Here is a 6,006-nt window from a genome sequence, read left to right as displayed (position 1 = left end):
CTAGGCTCCCCAAATTACTCACCAATCATTGTCCTGTCTCTGCTGGATTTGCTCCATCATGCCATTTTCTGGTTCTCCATCTTTTCCCCTTGCCCCCTTTTCTGTACCTCCTCGTGGTCCCTACCTGAGAACCCCAACCCAGTAACTGAAGCTTTGCCTACCTCTATTTTCCCCACTAATTGGGACTACAGGTTTGCCCCTAGAGCTAAGGCCTGGCTTGTGGCTCTTGGGATCAAACCCAGGGCTTCATGCATGGTAGGAAGCCCTCTGGGCTCCACAGCTTGGCCCAGTCAGCCTTATCAAGCCATCCCACAGACAAGGTTAGATACCAAGAGAAGAAATGTCTGGGAGTCACCCAACAATGGACCAGGCTGGGTGGCCTCCTATGGTGGTGAGATTCCCATCACCCTAGGTATTCAAGCAGCGCCAAGGGGCTCGCTGTTGGATGGGAATGGAAGAGTTGCTGAGAAGGTGGGCTTCAAGTTGCAGGGCCACAGGCATTCCCTGTGTCTGTTGTAGTCTCCAGGGAGGCAGAAATAAGCCCCAGGAGATGTGACAGGACCCAGTCCTTGGGGTGGGAGGTGGGGGACCACGGAGTGAGATGTGGCTTCCCAGGACCCTTCTGGGTATAGCTCGGAGTTCACAGGCTTGGCCCCAAGTTTACTGTTAACACTCATGTGTGAGACAAGCACAGCCCGAGGACTGTACAGCACTCAGCACACTGGAAAACACTAGGAGGGGCAGCGGGAGGGTCCCAGGCTAAGATTATCTCATTGTGGCTGATTTTTCTTTGTTCTCTTTGCATTGCTGGGGATGAGCCAGGAGCCTCAGGGATACTAAGGCTGGCTCCCAGTCCCTCCCTGGGGGGACACTAGGCAGGTGCTCTACCTCTGAGCCGTGCTCCCAACCCTTCCTTGGTAGATTCTAGGCAGGCCCACTACTACTGATCCGCACCCCCAGCCCTCTTGCATCCGTATTTGGTTGAAAAGCATCGTAAGAAGGGATAGATAGAAGAAACGAGAAGCCTCCCCACCCCCCTTTAGTTTGCAAGTAGTTATCTATACCAGTGAGGACAGACTCAGCACAGATGTAGAGTACAAGAGTCTGAGGGAGGCTGCAGCGAACATGGGAGGGATCTGTCTCTGCTAATCCCGTTTTTTCTGTTTTATATTCCCCGAAGCAGCCCTGTTCCCATCTTATCTGATGTGTTCGTAATTGCTCTCTCCCATTATAAGGAGGACGTGGCACACGCATGAACATGCCAAGGGCATCTGTCCTCGAGGAGCGTGGCTCTGATTTGTGGTGCGCACTGCACAAGTCTCTCTTTGGATTTTATTATTTGCGAGGGAGCTCAAGTTGAGTGTGCCAGGCACCACCATGGTGGGTGATCCAAGTTGCCACCCCTAGGCTTCTTCTAAGTAAGTGGGGTGGAGGGGAGACAACAGGGGAAGATGGTGGGTTCACAGCGTTCTGTCTTCACACTCAGACCCAGCTTGTGGTTCATGGCTGGAGAGGCCCAACACTTCCAGTGGAGGAACAGGAGCCACAAGCTCTTGGCTACTCCTCCTCTGTGAGGGTAGGGGTGGGTGAGCAACAGCAGTGTTCATGGGGACAGCCAGTGGTCCATCAAGGCCAGCTATAGCCCCAGACCCAGGAGATCACGCATGCATCAGAATAAAGACAGAGGCCTTGAAGGGTTCATTTGGCCAATGGTGGGATTAAAGGGCAGATGGGCCAGTCTCCAGAATGGGACTGAAACCTTGTTGTGTGTCCTGACACAGTGGCCCAGAGGCTACCTCCCCTATTGCCAGGGTGTGGGTCAGCTGAGGCAATTTCTGGGTTGTGAAGGTATTCATTAGCTTGACACTGAAAGAACCTGTCAGCCTCTCCCCCCAACCCCCAGCTCCCTGTAAACTCAAGAGCCTTCCTCCATCAGGCCTGGGGTTGACCCTGCCTGGGCCAAAGGGTTAAGAATGCCAGCCGTCTCTTCTGTTACTCAGTCATCTCTCACAGTCCTTCTGCAAGCCTCTCCAGCTAGCCAGGTATGTCCTGCATTTACACTCGGTGATAAGATCTTCACTTGAACGTTCCTTCTGGTACAGCCACAGGTGTCCCTTCCTTGGCCAGTGACCCTCCTCCTCCGGGATTCTCTTCACTGCCCACAACCACACTGTCTGCCTCTTGTTTGTTTCTTCACATCCAGAAAAACAGCTCCAGGAAAAGGGCCTGGTCCTCTTTGCTGTGTCCGCTATTTCTACCTAGCGTCATACCTGCACATAGCAGGGCCCAGCAGACCTTAGTGGGATCTGGGGGTTCGTTTCGAAAGGCGTAGGCCTTTCTAGGGTGTTTGGCCGAGAAATGAGCTGTCAGAACCCAGTCCAAGAGTGGGTGGGGATGTGAGGGGAATTCTGAGTGTGTGTGAGGAAACAAGAGCTTTGTGACCTCAATTTCTTCAAAACCACAGAACTGTCTTTGGGATGAGTTTCTGTGCCCTCCCGGGGGTAGCGGATAGGAGTGAGTTTACCTCAGCTTATTCATCACAGCCAGCTATTATTTGCTTATATGCCTACAGAGAAACAGGATTTTGCCACGTGCTGTTTGCCCGCCCCGTGCACCTTAACGTCGTGAGTGGACACGTGGCTCACAGGAGCCCTAGCCCTCAGGGTACAGGTCATCTGACCTCTGGCTAAAGTTGGCTGCTCGTGAGACGGTCATCAACCTCATTCTTTTTAAGGCTCCACGCTCCCAGGTTCATACCGCCAACTAGAGCGGCAAGTGATGGGCACCCTTAGTTTTAAGTGCAGCCGCTGGGCTTGAACAGGAACACAGAGCGAGGGTGGGAGGAGAAGGAAGGAGGCAGAGGGGCTGAAGCATGGCGGTGGGATGTCTGAAGCACATGGAGACTCACCCTGGGTTTTTTGGGAAGCCAGACTGAAGGGCGTGGGGCTCAGAAGTGAGCACCAGAGGAGGGGAGAAGGCCAGCCTGGCTCTGCCCCTCTCTGCAGACAGTGGCTCCTTGTTGAACTGGGACTAATTATTTTGTCAGGAAGGGAAAAATCTATAAGTGATCTCTTCTGACTGCAAAAGGTTTTGGGGGTCCAGTAGCATATACCCACAATCCCAGCATTTGGAGACAGGAGAGTGGCTGGAAGTGGAAGGCTAGCTAGGGCTGCCCAAGACTCAAAACAGTACGGAGAAGCAACCTCAGAGTTGTACTCAGGTGTGCTTTTGTCTGATCTTCTGTTCCTGGGGCCTCATCTGAAGTCGGCATGTTGTACCCCCAGGTCTGCGGAGGCCGGGCTGGGGTAGGGAGGAGTTGCAGGTGAGAGGTACAGAGGCATCTGGGGACCTGGCATGATGGGGACAGCTCAGGCTGTTTCATTCTCTACATCTTCCATGGCTCAATGACAGTCGTCGCCCCTCAGTCTCTCCTCTCCCAGTTCCACCTGCCCCACCTCCCCACTGTAATCTTGTTTGGCAGCAATTAAATTTTAAAGTCCCATCATCGTGCATGCCGGCTTTTTCCCAGACAGCATTATTTAATACACTGGACTGAGACTCCGGGGCCCTGCTTGGGGCTGCAGACACACATTGGTAGGATATTAATAAACGCTACCGCCCTCCGGCTGCCTTTGCTGGGTTTCCCATGGGGTCCATGGTGGTGGCCCACAGTAAGGCTGAAAAAATCTGGGGACCTTGGCAGTGACCTGATGACCCCAGGTCTGCTGCTATGATTAAACGAATGAGAAGGGACGTTTTTGTAGCCTCTGTCCTCTGTCCAGCACAATGGGGTCAGGTGAGGGTCCCAGAGGTGAGCCGTAGGGGACCCTGGGGCTGAGGCTCAGTATGAATCATTCCCTCCTCTTCCCCACAAATTATATTGCTTGTGTGTAGGTACGCACGACCCCAGGGGCGACCAGGGTCCATGGTTGGGTGGGCTCCTGGGATTAGGTGTGGGGCATCAGCAAGAGTCCCCAGGGCCCACACACAGCCCTGGGTGAGGATGCTATCCCCCACACTCTAGAGCATGCCACTTAGCTTCTCAGCCCATTTCTGAAGCCTCCTAGGCCCGTTCCCCACACTCCTCCCTGGCAACCGCAAATCCGTTGCCAAAAGTCGTTCTCAGAATGCAACGGGAAGGAAACGGTGAAGTTGAAAACATCTTGAGATTGGCTCTCATCACTCAGGGTGCCTTTGAGAGTCGTGAAGGCCCAAGTGTCAGTGCTCCCTCTTCGAGGCTAAGCAGTATTCCACAGCGAGTGCTTCCTGCTGGTTTCCCCGAGTGTGGCCGATAGTGGGTAGAGCTGTTGTCGCCATCTCTGTCTGTAGTATTTTTTTTTCAAGGGCACAGAACACACACTCTCTTTTCTCCGGGGTGAACACATGTGGACAGGAGTTGCAGATGCATCCATTCCACTTTACAGGAAACCAGAGCTGGGCCTGGTGGCATATTCCTGTAGTACCAGCACCCAGGGAGCAGAGGCAGGTGGATCTCTGTGAGTTCCCAGTCAGCCTGGTCTATATAAGTTCCAGGCCAGCATGGGCTACAGTTAGACTCAACTAAAGAACTAACTAATTAACTATTAAAAGCAAATAAATAGGGAAAGAAAGAAAGGAGTGGAGCCCAGGAGACTATCCCCAGAGGGTCTGAGCAGTTTGCTTCCTACCAGTCATGTGTGAGCGGTTCACTTCTGAGCCAGCTTCAGCACTGGGAATTTACATTATTAAGAATGACATTATTTATCTACTTGTATGTGTGCCTCAGGGAGAGTGCGGGAGGTCAGAGGATAACCTGAGGGCGTTGGCTCTCTCATTCCACCACATAGCCCCAGGGATTGAACGCAGGTTGACAGCCTGGTGGCAGCAAGGGCCTCTACCAGCTGAGCCGCTTTTCCGGCCTGAGTTTTACAGTGTTACACCCACAGATGTCCCATGAGCCAGTCTGTGCACGGTGTGGGATACGGTCTGAGGTTAACCTTTCCTTACAACACCATTTTTCGGGAAGATGACCGTTTCTCCGTCAGCCCCTGCTGTACTTTGTTAAAGGACAATAGGCAGTGTGTGTTCAAGAGAGTCTATTTCTGGCCATCATTCTGCCCATGGACCTGATGTTTATCTCTTTGCTGGTCTGAGTCCTCTTTACCAGGGGGCTAATTCCATCGTAGAATTGGGTACTGTGAATCCTTCAAATTTAACTTGTTTTTGAGACAGGATGTCATTCTTCAGTTGACCTGGAACTCACAATGATCCTCCTGACTCCGAATTCTGGGTGCTAGATGGACAGGCCTGTGCTACCATGCTCGGGCAACCTCTCCTTTTAAAGAAGTGTTCTTGATGATCTTCTCCTGTCTTTCCTCCACACAGATTCTAGAATCGCTTTTCGTCTACACAGGGCCTGCTGGGACTTAGGCTGGTAATGGATTGAATCTGCACTCACCTGTGAGTCTCCCACACTTTGCCTGTGCTGTGCCTCTCTGTATGTTTGGGTCTTTCCAATCTAGGAGCATGTTCTGTGTCTATTTGAGTCTTTGATTTCTTACTCCAGCGGTTCATTTTATTTTATTGAAATTCGGTCTCTGTGGGTAGCTCTGGATAGCTTGGAACTTACTGTGTAAAGCAGGCTTTGAACTCACAGAGATCTGCCTGCCTCTGCCCCCTGAGTGCTGGAACTGAAGACACGCACCATGATCTGATATTGCTTTAGACATCGTCCTCTCTAGGCACATACCTGTCTGTAGCCAGGGGTGGATTTCTGTGTGCTGACCTGTGTTCTGTGACCGACTTTGCTAACCCCTTACAGCAGTGCAGGGCTCTTAGAGAAAGGTTGTACACACAGGACCTACATAATCGTGTAAGCAGACCGTTCTCCTGTGTTAGTGCCCAGGAAACCAGTCCCTGTTGTGCGTTGCGACAGGAAGGAGTGTGAACAGCCCCGCCCTAATGTTCTTACAGGGAAACATTCCGCCTGCTTTTCTTCCTGCACAAAGTGGCTACAGAAAACTTCTA

At 52.2% G+C, this 6,006-nt stretch overlaps 1 long non-coding RNA gene across 1 annotated transcript; it reads left to right on the top strand.

Moving 5' to 3' along the window:
• The first annotated feature begins 570 nt into the window (after positions 1-570).
• Positions 571-3,502, top strand: Gm35007. Its single transcript, XR_385497.4, has 2 exons — positions 571-2,749; positions 3,285-3,502. It is a non-coding gene; the product is annotated as a predicted gene, 35007 (long non-coding RNA).
• Positions 3,503-6,006: the final 2,504 nt, after the last annotated feature.

This window comes from Mus musculus, chromosome 17 (genome assembly GCF_000001635.26).
Source record: "Mus musculus strain C57BL/6J chromosome 17, GRCm38.p6 C57BL/6J".
Classification (NCBI taxonomy): domain Eukaryota; kingdom Metazoa; phylum Chordata; class Mammalia; order Rodentia; family Muridae; genus Mus; species Mus musculus.
Note: the sequence above shows the minus strand (reverse complement) of the source record. Positions and strands in the feature narration are given on the sequence as shown.